Source organism: Magallana gigas, chromosome 4, assembly GCF_963853765.1.
Source record: "Magallana gigas chromosome 4, xbMagGiga1.1, whole genome shotgun sequence".
Taxonomy (NCBI): Eukaryota; Metazoa; Mollusca; class Bivalvia; order Ostreida; family Ostreidae; genus Magallana; species Magallana gigas.
In genome coordinates this window covers 26,470,477-26,483,108 of record NC_088856.1, presented here as the reverse complement: position 1 = coordinate 26,483,108, position 12,632 = coordinate 26,470,477, and the positions used below count along the sequence as shown (strand labels likewise).

Here is a 12,632-nt window from a genome sequence, read left to right as displayed (position 1 = left end):
AAATGTAAACAATCACAATGTTCTTATCCTGATTGAATTGAAAACAAGGAAATAAATATACAGCAATATAAATACAGTACTTTTTCAAATCATAGCGATCGTGTATAAATACACTAAAATATGTTAGTATTTTTATCATTTCTTGCTATTTGTCTCTATCTTTCTGATCTCAAGTCTAAAATTAATGTACTTCATGTAAATATTTAAACAGCTCACAATGATTATTTTTTTCTTCGTCAATAACAACTCTAAGGCACGCATTTCTAATCACCGTCACATCTTTTTGGCATTGCTAAGGAAATATGTTATTACTCCCTTGGGAGAAAAAAAAAACTTTTGTGGTCTTCATAGCTAATAAATAGGTATACAATAAAAGCTGGTATAAAAATCAACTGACAGAAACTTTGTTTGGTTTGTTTTAGTTTTTTAGTATAAAAAGTTTTAAAATCAGTTTACATATTTAGTATAACTCATCTTTGTCACAATAAAGCAAACATTTTGAATTATAGTGATTGTAGTTATTTTGACATATTCAATTAAAACCGTATCGATAAATGAATGATGTTAACAGATGATAAACAATTTTGTATAATTATTAAGCCTCAGATGGTCATTGTATTATTAACGCGTCGGATTGATTTTCTAGGTATACTTTTCGGGAAGAAAATGAATATAAACTTATATGTTACAACATTTAGAAAACCCGTTATTAAAATATGACTTGAAATATCACTTTCTTTAATCAAATAATTATTCTAATACAAAAACTAGATGATGTTATTTCATTTTATGGATAACAGAGGTCGGAAAATTTGTTACATATTTCAGAACCGGGAAGTCAATTTGATGATAGCTACAATCTAACATTCAAACATCGACAAGGTTACGTGCTCCGTTCCGGAGTATCAATACAGACATGTTTTAATGTATAAAATATGTATTTAATGAATATACATAAAGGGACAATAACTTGCATTTATTGTTATATTAAAACGAATGCCTCTATTTGGTACATGTATTATATCAATACTTATACTAAAAGTGGATGGAAGTAAGCCTCTTAATATTACGGTGACTAGAAACAACACTGTTTTTGACATCATTAAAGACCTTTTGTTTAAAAGTCATACATGTATAATGTGTTTCACCAGGGGTCATAAAATTGTTTACATGACATACAAAGGCAGATGATCCATTACTGAAGTATCTATACGGTAAGCAGACAATAAGACCAGTAGTCAATATTTTTTTCATTGACAGTGCGTCTGAACTGTATGTTCAAAGTTTAACGATTCCCTGATTTTTGTTAGGTTGACTAACAGAACAAGAATTTAAAACCAATTAAGTAACCAAAGGGGTTTTCAAAGGCTAACATTTCATTTTCAGGTCATCTTAAGTGTTTTATTTTTTTGTTATGGGGGTCATTTTTTTCTCGCATAACATATCATTTCCCTTGCATGAGAGTGTACGCTATCGAAAAAATACCCCAATTCAGTTTTCAAGGTAATATGTTTATAAACTCAAGATTTGAACAAAGTTGCCATATATGTAATGTCGATATGAGGGCGATTAAGCACGTTAAGTATATTTTTTAGCAAAATGAAAATAAAATTTTTCTTGGTTAAATATCAAAACGAGTTTATTATTCTCCATGATTGCATATATATGCCGGACGGAATGTTTCATCCCTTGCACTATACATATATTGCGTAATAGCGAGGAAGATAGATAAATTCCCTAAAGAAGATATAAGCCTCCTTCAGACGTCTGTATTGCCCTCCGCTTCGGGTAATATTCTTCTCTCGGGTCTAACATAATCAATGTTGATTTCAACTCCAGTCAATATTTGTAAATCACTGTATTTAGATCATAACATATAAATAATACAGTTTCTCCTTTAAAATTCTAAAAAGAATATTCAATTTTATCGGATAAGCATTCTTAACAAGAATGGGATTATTTTATAAAAAAAAAAATAAACATCTAACTTTTTCTTGCTTCTTTCTTAAAATAATAAAAAATAACAATGAATAGCTACCATTTATCATAATCTTACAGTAAAAGTTATAATAATAAACATAAAGTAATGAAAAGTTATATGGTTTTTACTGCCCATGGCATCCATTATTGTCTTATATAATAATAATTTTGAAATTGATTAAATATGTTTGTACGAAAGTCGATGAAGACACAATATCAATATCACAATAATTTATTTACGTTTCATTGGTTTATGAAGAGTTATTGTTGGTTTTCAAAGTAAATGCCCTGTAAAAAAAATACATGTAACCCAAAACAAATCTCGAGTTTTGGTTGAATTTGAAACCAGGAAGTAAAAGATCGTATACAAATTACAGAAATTTTGATCGTAACACATACAGGGATTTTTCTTGATATGGCGACTGTGTATCAATATAACATAATATGTAAGTATCTATTCTCTGTATACGTAATGAAGATAATTTGTTAAACTCTCACAAGATCAATACATTATAGGATTCAAGGATAGTTTTAAAACAAATGCAACCTTTAAACGTGCAAATGTGTAGATACGGATATTTAACATTTGTTTTCATATTTGTCCGTAACATGATGACCCTTTTGTTCAATAACAAAATGGGTTCTTCTGTGTGGCATATCTTTTCAGTTTTACAAGCTGTAGTGAATCTTCATAAAGGGGAAGAAATTTTTTGAGATTACCCTTTTCCAATGTTTAAAATTGCTGATTCCGTATTTAGTGTCAGTCATTTATGTTTATCTGAAGTGTTACTGGCACGTACTGTACACTATACCAGTTATCGGCTTAAATATAACGCCCCCCCCCCCCATTTCCTCGCCTTATGATATTTTTGGATACATGTTATCCATTTGTTAGATTACACATGTATATCATTTTTTGTAATTTAGCACGCCCCGAATTTGCAGAGTTTCCTTGATTTACTGTACCAGTTATCGGAGTCATGTCTGTTCAAAACATGGTTCCCAGGCGTAGGGTGTGGCTATAATGGGGGGGGGGGCAATTTTTACATAACATATATGTGTATAGTGAAAATTTTCAAAAGCTATTTAGCCCAGAAAAGCTCAAATTTGTGTGCAAGCATCCTCAGATAGTGTAAATTTACAATTGTTCAATTCATGATCTCCAAGGGTATGGTGTGGCCACAATGCGGGTATCAATTTTACACGGGAATATATAGAAACATCTTTACAAATCTTCTTCTCAAATACTATTAGGCCAGAAAACCTCAAATTTGTGTGCAGGTATCCTCAGATAGTGTTAATTAAAGATTGTTCAAATCACCGTCCCTTGGGGTAGAGTGGAGCCACAATGGAGGGATCAAGTTTAACACAGGATAACATAGAGAGAATCTTTAAAGATCTTCTCAATAACCATAATACCAAAAAAAAAGCTCAAAGCGTAGACAAATCCACAGATAGAGTAAATTCAAGTTGATTCCGGGGGTATGGTGGGGTCACAATGGTGGATGTTAGGTTTATACATGGGAAGATAAAGAAAAAAAATCGTTAAAAATCATCTGGAAATGCATTCAGCCTAAACAAAAACTGAAACCAGTGTGAAAGCACAGATTGTGCAGATCAAATTTTGGTCATGATTTCGTGGAATATAATGGGGCCACAAAGAGGAGGGAGGTTAAATAGAAATAAACAAAAACTTAAAAGAACAAAAGGGGTTTGGTAAATTATGGATAAACATTGACAGATTTTTAAAACTTTTTGTGTAAAATCTACTGTACTTAATTTTCAGGATGTTTTGAATTTGATATTTTATGCGCATTTAATTAAAGTTATGGCTATTGTTGCTCAGGTGAGCGATGTGATCTCTGTGCCTCTTGTTAATGTTAACAATGCTTTGGTAAGACATTTCTAATAGTCAACCAAAATCTGAGTGCCAGTCGTCGAGTTATAAGCGATTTGCATAGCCCACATAATCTTGTTATGTAAACAAAGCTAAGATCATCTGTTTGTTTACATTTTGAAAGTTAAAATGAACATTCTAGGTAAAGACCTTGAATGTTTATTTCTGCTGCATGCACCACATACAATGTTGGCGTCTGTTTGCTTTTTGAGGGGAACGCTGAATTTATTTAAGCACCCCCCCCCCATTCCCCAAATAAAATACTGTTGGAGACAAAACGGAAGTATTCGTCCCAAGGAAATTACATAACGTTATTAAAGTTGCACGGCGATATAAGACCTTGTGTTTTGTAATATGAAAAAAAAATACACTAAAAGGCTTTAAAAACGAATTTCCATTTTTTATTAGAACAACGTTAAGTTCGTGAGCTTAGTTTTGGGCTCAGTGCATTTCCATGATATTTTCATCATCAAACGGTCTTCAGTGATATATTGACCTTGTTATGTTTTTGGTTATAACTTTCTAAATTATGATATAACATTACTTGAAGGTAAAATGTTGGTATATAAAGACACCGTTGAGTGGATATTGTGAACAATTAATTAGGAAGTAAACCCAAAATAATGACCATTACAAACTTTCTAAAGCGTACTCTATCACAATTCTCTTTTCTTAGTTGATTGTGAACCAGGAAGTAAATAACCGTATACAGAAATCCAAACACATACAAGAATTCTTCAAATCATGGCAATTGTGCATCAATACACCATCATATGTAAGTATTTATTGTTTAATTTTTACTACTTATCCTTATCTATCAGTCTAGCGTTTAACTATGTATAAACTAAACATTTCATCAGTTAATATTGATATAATCGTTCATATAGATCATGCCTGAAGAATAGGGTCTTGATCAGCTTTGACCAATTTTAGGCATACACAAAATGTATATTACGTAGTTAAATTCAATTTGTATATTTCAAAAGTTCAGTACATTTTATGATTTGAGGATAGTTGTATTTCAATACATTTTTAACGCAAAAACGTGTGTGTGTGGGGGTTGGATATTGAATGTTTGTTTTCATGATCACGCTTTATATAATGTCCCCTTGTTCAATAACAACAAAGATTCTTTTGTGGGTCATCTATCTGCATGTGTTACAAGTTGCTTTTAATGGTAATCGAAGAAGTGAATAAATAAGAACTTTTGTGAAAATATCCTTGTTTGAAATTGTTGATTCGGTGTCATTATTTTATGTTGTTTTTTCTTAAAAGATTAAATCTATTTTATCTAATTTGTTGCTCTTCAGTGAAAATATATAGGGGTTGTTAAAGATATTCATTGATCTAAAGAGATCATAATTACATATTGTTTCCTAAATAAATAACCGCAAACGGTTACAATATTTTTTTTACATCTTTAATGACCGTTACATCTGATGTTGCGGACTCATTTAAGCAATGAATGCTTAGTTTTGAATGTCGTCGGTCCTATGAAACACCAATGCGATGCAGACAAATTGTATACAGCGCGTTAGCACGGTATGATTATTTGTCTCCATCGCATTGGTGTGTCATAGTACCGACGGCATCCAAGAATAAGCATTCAATGCTTATATTTAAATTCATACTGATGATTTTTGTATGAAATATATGTGTATCGTCGCTGTAAAGACATTATATACGCTCTCAGTCAGGGATATGAAACATACATGGAACAGCCATATTAACAAATTATTTAGAAGACTCTCACGGCTAAAAACATAGTGCCAAAAACATTAAAGAGAAAAATATTTTTCATAAAGACATAATTTAATTATAATTTTTGAAAAGTACATATCAAACTAATTATGTAAGGTTGAACGTTTTATTTAATCTAACAAACTTTAATTTTATCAAAACACGTGATTATATATATATATATATATATATATATATATATATATATATATATATATATATATATATATATATATATATATATATATATATATTAGGGATGTCAACGAGTACCCGGTTAACCGGGTACTCGATCGAACGTCCGAGTATCGAATACTAAAATCGGTACTCGGTTACTCGGATGTATATTTTTTTAATAGTTCTAAGTTTATTTAATATTGCATTAAAACATCGGTTTTAAAACTTACAATGTCCATTGCACTTGTACATACAGTAATTAGGATTTCCTACGCCTCTAAATATGCCAAATGACCGTTATCGCCTGTGGCAGTGTTTATATAGTAATTATCTTGACCAAGCACCTGTTGCCTAGCTTTTCTCACCTTTGGCTGTCTTCTACCATTATTTTTGGCTTACTTTAATAAGTTGTTTTCACTGAACATCGTTTATATAGTATATTATATAAATTAGATAGCACACAGTAGAGAAATTGAACAGACCTAAAGTGCCGCCACCGACTTCAAAGGTCTGGAAATATTTTAAAAGAACTGAAGACCAAGGTTTAACAGTTATCAATGTACTTGTTCATATGTATTTACACTTTTACTGAGTACCCGGGTACTCGATCGGAAAAACGTCCGAGTAACCGAGTACTAAAAATTGACCGATTTGACATCCCTAATATATATATATATATATATATATATATATATATATATATATATATATATATATATATATATATATATATATATATATATATATATATATATATATATATATATATTTGTGTGTGTGTGTCGCTGTGAAGACACTACATGTATATACGCTCTCAGGCAGGGAAATGAAATATACATTGGACAGCCATATTAACATGTTATTTAGTTGGCTTTCTAGGCCTAAAATATAGTGCCATTAACTTTGTAGAGAAACATCTTTTTCACAAAGGAGTAGATATAATTTAATTATGTTTTTTAAAATTACATATCATATTAATTATGTAAGGTTAATCTATTTATTTATTCTTACAAAATAAATATAATCAAAACACGTGGTGACGTTTATATTTTTGCACATGGTGCATGAATAAGCAAATTCATAGAAAATTGAACGTCGCAGATTTCCAATGCAAACATAAGGGGAAATATACTCTGAATGTAAATATAAATCAAAGAATTCTACGCTAAAGATACATCCGCACATAAACTCAATCCACAAAAATACTTCTTTTTTGGGGGGAGAGGGGGTTGTTGTTATTTTTGTTGCTTAGAATACAATATACTAAGAATATGAAAAAAAAAATTCTACGCGAAAGATACATCCGAAGATAAGATCAATCCACAAAAATACTTTTTTTTGGGGGGGGGGGGGTTGTTTTTGTTGCTTAGCACAATATATTAAATTGTTTTTTACTTTTTTATGAAAGTTAATGGTAACATATGGTGGTTTTTTCTCATGTAGACATGTTGAACTTTAACAATATTCATTTTTATATTAATGACATTAAAATAGGTGATCAACAATTACCGTACCGATATAAATTAAAATACAGTTTTTTAATCATAACCGGGACCTGGTTGCAACAAAGAATGGATATTATAAAACACTAAATAATAAAAAGGTATAGAGACCGGAGGTCATAAGTTACATTAAAGGTAATCAAATACTTTATATGACTCGAGAGGGCAAAAAGTCAATTAATGATATGTCCATATGAAAACCAGACACTATGCTTAGTAGTATTTTGTTTTCATGGATGGGTCGCTGAAGGGTATTGCATGTAGGAAATCTACAAATAACCTTTTCTATTGTGTAAGTTTTGTAGGGTTTTGTAAGGCTAAGCCGATACGTTATCAGGTCAACTAAAACTTGTGATTAGATATCTTCAATATGGAGATCAATTTTTCCCCGTATATCACTGTATTCGCATGATAACACACGCTATACAATACAAACAATTCAATGTAGTCTCAAGTGTTAAGTGTTTTATACTAACATTCAAAACTTGAAAGAAATTTGCCGTACATGAGGACAACAGAGAGCATAAAGTATTTTATATCAATATGGTGTGAAATTTTTCTTTGTTTTTTATCAGTATGGGTTTAATATTCTCCTCGACTGCACATATTTCCTGAAACGGAAGTCTCCATAAAAACACTATACATCTATTACATGATGATGAGGGACACAGAAATGAAGATTGATTCTCCAAAAAATAAACAAACCTGCTTTGGACGAATGCTTTGGCCTCTGCTTCTCGTCTGGCAATATTTCGTCTCTCGGGACTAATATAATAAATGTTGTTCTGAATCTAAATCAATATTTGTGAATAAATGAGGATAGGTCATATGATGTTATCAATAAAATATCTCCTTTTAAATACAAATGACAAAATATCAAATTATAGGGAATCAGCAATTGGGTATGAAAAAATATGCATCGAACTGTTGCTACCATCACCTACAAAAATTTTACGAACCATGAAAACCAGCTGTTTAATTTAATCGTTTCCGATAAATTATATACAACATAAAGACAGGTTATGAAATAATAAATAGGTTTTTTTTTTACTGCTGACGATATAGTCATGCATGGTTGCTTAATCTAAGAATCATTTTAATAATTAATCAAATGAGTTTAAAAAAGTATTTTACGAAGCCACATTATTATTATTCTATTGATTTTTCGTAGACAGGTTCACAAAAATACGTTCGTAGGTTTCATGAAAAGTTATTGTTGATTTTAACTGTAGAGGCAATGATAAATTCCACATCTTTTTCACTTTGTAAGAAACTTTTTATCGTTTTTCTTACTTTGCAGTTCGTTTTCATCCCCCCCCCCCAAAAAAAAATAAAAAATTAAAATTCCCACGTTTTATTCAAACTTGAATTTGCTTGTCAGTTATTGATTGATTTGTACAATCATTTTGAATTTTAGCCAGTCTTGCCCGACGTACGACCATTTCCATTCAGAAAGAGTCAATCTTACTGTCCTGTCCAATATGATGTATCTGTAATTTAGTTAAAGGAAAATAATTAAGGAATGTAGTTGTAACATATGTCGTAAAGAGCAATAAAAAGAGTTTATTTAGCATTTTTTCATACTTTAATATCTTCATATTTTTCTTAGTTTTTTTACTTTAATAATGTTCTATTGATTAATCGATAAACATGAATGTTTACATTTATTTCTTTGTTTTTATTTTTATTGGTAGATTTGACTCTGATTATACACGAATCAATGTCAAGTTCTATCAATAGGTAAGAAATTAGTGAGGGACGCTGTTAACTGACTAGCAGTATGTTGAATATATATTGAATTACTTTGATTTATAATCAGATATATTACATTGATTTGATAGAATGTAATTAAATGTTTATACTTAAATCATGGTTGAGCAAATTAAAGATGCGTGTATTATAAATGTTTTTTAACCAATAAACTTTGTGTTAGACATTGATAATTATTTTAACATACGTATTAAAACAACAAAATAGTTCAAAAGCAACGTAAACCATGAACATGAAAATGAATTTATATCTGTATGTTGTATGGCAAATAATAACAACTTTTCTTCTTTTAGAGATCTGTGTTTGGAGACGGTTAAAAGATTTATAGATTACAAATGGAAATGTAACTTCGGTTTCAGCACCGCAAATGATATCTTGCAAATTGGTAGATTTTTCAAAAGATTTTTCATTATGTTGTCGCGATTTTTTATTTTTTATTTTGTTGTATGGAGTAGTAGTAACTTATTTACTTTCGTGAAAGATGTTTCAAGGATACGTAATAATAGAATAACATTTGAAATAATGCTAACATGATTCTCAAAAGCCCATAATGTAACAATAATGTAACAATAGTCAAAAATATTTTCAATTTGGCAAAAATCATGAGTCCTGCATGAAATAATTTCATTAATATCATTGTAAAATTTTCGCTGAAGTTTATATATATATATATATATATATATATATATATATATATATATATATATATATATATATATATATATATATATATATATATATATATATATATATCAGGCTTGGGGTAATGCTAAATGTAATGGTAATGCATTGCAATGCATTACATGTTTTCAAATTAATGCTTGTAAAGTGTAATGCCTCAAAATTAGCATTACAAGTAATGCTAATGTAATGCATTACTTTTCAAAATCTAGTGTAATGCTGGCATTGCATGGCATTACTTTGCGTTACTATGCATATTTATGCATGTTCACTTTAAAAAATGTGATGAATAAATGAATAGTTGAAATTGAATTTGATTAAATTTATTTTTAAAGAAGAAAAAAATAATTCAAATTGAGAAAAAATGTTTTAATTGTACATGTTTTATTAAAAAAAAGGTTTTTTAAAATTCATTTTTGGATTGTTTATATTACTAAAGATAACAACACAATTTCATAACATTTTTAAGAGTGTTGTTATTAAGAGTTTTTAATCATTTAAACAATTTACTCCAATTAGTTTGCACTTCAATAAGAAATGTGTCAACAACACACTATGCCCCCAGGATAATCTAAGTATCAAAACAATCTATTGTTATAAGAAGTGCTAAACACCCCAATCCCCTTCCCCTCGCTATGTCACAATAGAATAGGAGACAGACATGCACCTTTAAAAGCAAAATGAATGCATTGTCCATCCATGATGAAAATCAATATCACTTCCAATATTATAACCCATTTGAAGATAATCTTACTTATTTTCTCTCTCTTTCTCTCTGTCTCTCTCTGTCTCTCTCTCTCTCTCTCTCTCTCTCTCTCTCTCTCTCGTATATTAATTACACTGTACATTAGTTTGGACTAATAGAAAATACAAGATTTATGTATTTAATCTATTATTGCACTTAATATATCCTAAGATAAAGATCGTCAAACAGTATTTTCCAGTCCAAGATTTGACTGCTCCTACAAAACATTTATTTAGTATAGCCCGGAAGATGGATGCTTTTAAAAGATGAACCCTTTGAAACTTCGATCATTAAGTGCAACAGCAAACTTTTGTCTTGAAGTGTCCTCCGTAAAAAGAAATACGAATAAAATATATTAAGACATATAACTGGGAAAAATCATCTAATTGAATATTGCAGCCAACTACCTTCTTTGCCATTGCCATTCTACCTTCCTGATTGACTTCCAGCCAATAGTAATTAACAACACCATATGTATGTTTAGATATTTATTACTGAAACAACCATAGAATCATACCATACATAAATGTTGGATTGAAATGGCCGCAAATTTTGCAGGAGTCAAGGGAGACAACTAGGATACCTTAACAAAATGGGCAAGCTAGTGGCCTCGCTTATTTGAGTGCCATGAAACCCCATGCCTGACACGCATTGTGGCTAGGCATTCAAGCTGCACAGCTTTTACACCCTGCCTCTGGCTTGCTACCTGGTTAAACTTTTTAACACCACCAGCTTGTAGCCTCTCCTCCTTTTTAAAGAGGCAGAGGGGGTCTGAGCACTGAAATGCTGCAGACTCCAAGCAGTTAAGGAACACATTACACACATTTGCTCAATGGCATTTAACTTCCATGTTAACACCCCGCCATGAGACCCCCTCATGCTTTATGCAGATGGGCAGAGACAACCAGGTTAAGCTAGTGCCCTTGATGACCTATAAATATCATTTTACTTATGTAATATGTTGTTCATATTGCCACAAAATGATTATATATTGAGAAAATAAAGAATGACTCTTGTTTATTCATTGAATTTGAACCTGATACTGAGCATGAAGCTGTAGATATGTTAAAGTTTGTTGTATATTTGAAACATTTGCAAAAACTCTTTATTAGCTTTACTTAAAAAAAAGTAATGGTAATGGTAATGCATTACTTTACTCATGTAATGTTAATGTAATGCATTACTTCAAGAAAATAAAGTAATGGTAATGGTAATTTAATGCCCCAAATCATATATATATATATAAAGTTTGTCTGTTGCACCCCATCTATTGTCTCTCCAGTCGATTTTAGAAATCATGCATATTATGGAGAATATGGTCCTCTCAGCTTACAACATGATATATAAGTTGTTGATAAAAATTAAGACATGATTATAGCTTCCATTGATTATCAGTTAATGCATAATTTTTAGTTTGAAAAAAAAAACCTCTTACAGTTTTAAAACTTTTTTCAATCAAAACAACAACTCACAAAGCACTTCGTCAGTAAAAATGTTTTATTGTTGAATGATTAACATTGTAATGCTAAAAAAATACCCAATGAATTAAAAAAAATAAGATGAATGTTTATAGATTAATGAAGACATTCTTCATATAGAACCAAATATAAATGCATAAAATACCGTATTGAATACTGAAACAGAATCCATAACATACTGTTATTTTTCTCTTGAATGACATTACAAATAGTTATGAAAATCACTTTTCCTTTTTTTATCAAAGACACCAACTGTCCCAAAAAATGCAATTTGCGGACGAATTATTTGTATAATAACGGAAACTCTCTGGGAAAAATTGACCTAACGATAGGCGATACGAGGGAAATTGTCAACTTTTGTTCAGGATTCGGTTATAAAGCAAATGTTAACATCAATTGTTCATCGTGGAACTCAAGTAAGTCACATTTCTAAACATATGCAATGAATAATTAGGAATGGAAAGGATTCAAACTGAATTTTTTCAATTATGATAATACTTTTTAAATCTTATTTAAAAGGAAGACATAATTCAATATGTATAATGAAGAAACGAAATTCATTTTTCAGAGGAATATATTATTTGGGATTATGCTTATGCCTGCTTCGTAAAGGATGCACAATGTGTCCATATCAACACATACTGCGTCTGTCATTGTTTGCC

The 12,632-nt window shown here is 30.3% G+C and overlaps 1 long non-coding RNA gene across 1 annotated transcript; it reads left to right on the top strand.

Moving 5' to 3' along the window:
- The first annotated feature begins 2,341 nt into the window (after window positions 1–2,341).
- On the top strand, window positions 2,342–12,379 carry LOC136274431 (uncharacterized). The gene is made up of 5 exons (XR_010712753.1): window positions 2,342–2,426; window positions 4,554–4,652; window positions 8,991–9,036; window positions 9,360–9,451; window positions 12,216–12,379. It is a non-coding gene; the product is annotated as an uncharacterized lncRNA (long non-coding RNA).
- The last annotated feature ends 253 nt before the right edge of the window (window positions 12,380–12,632 follow it).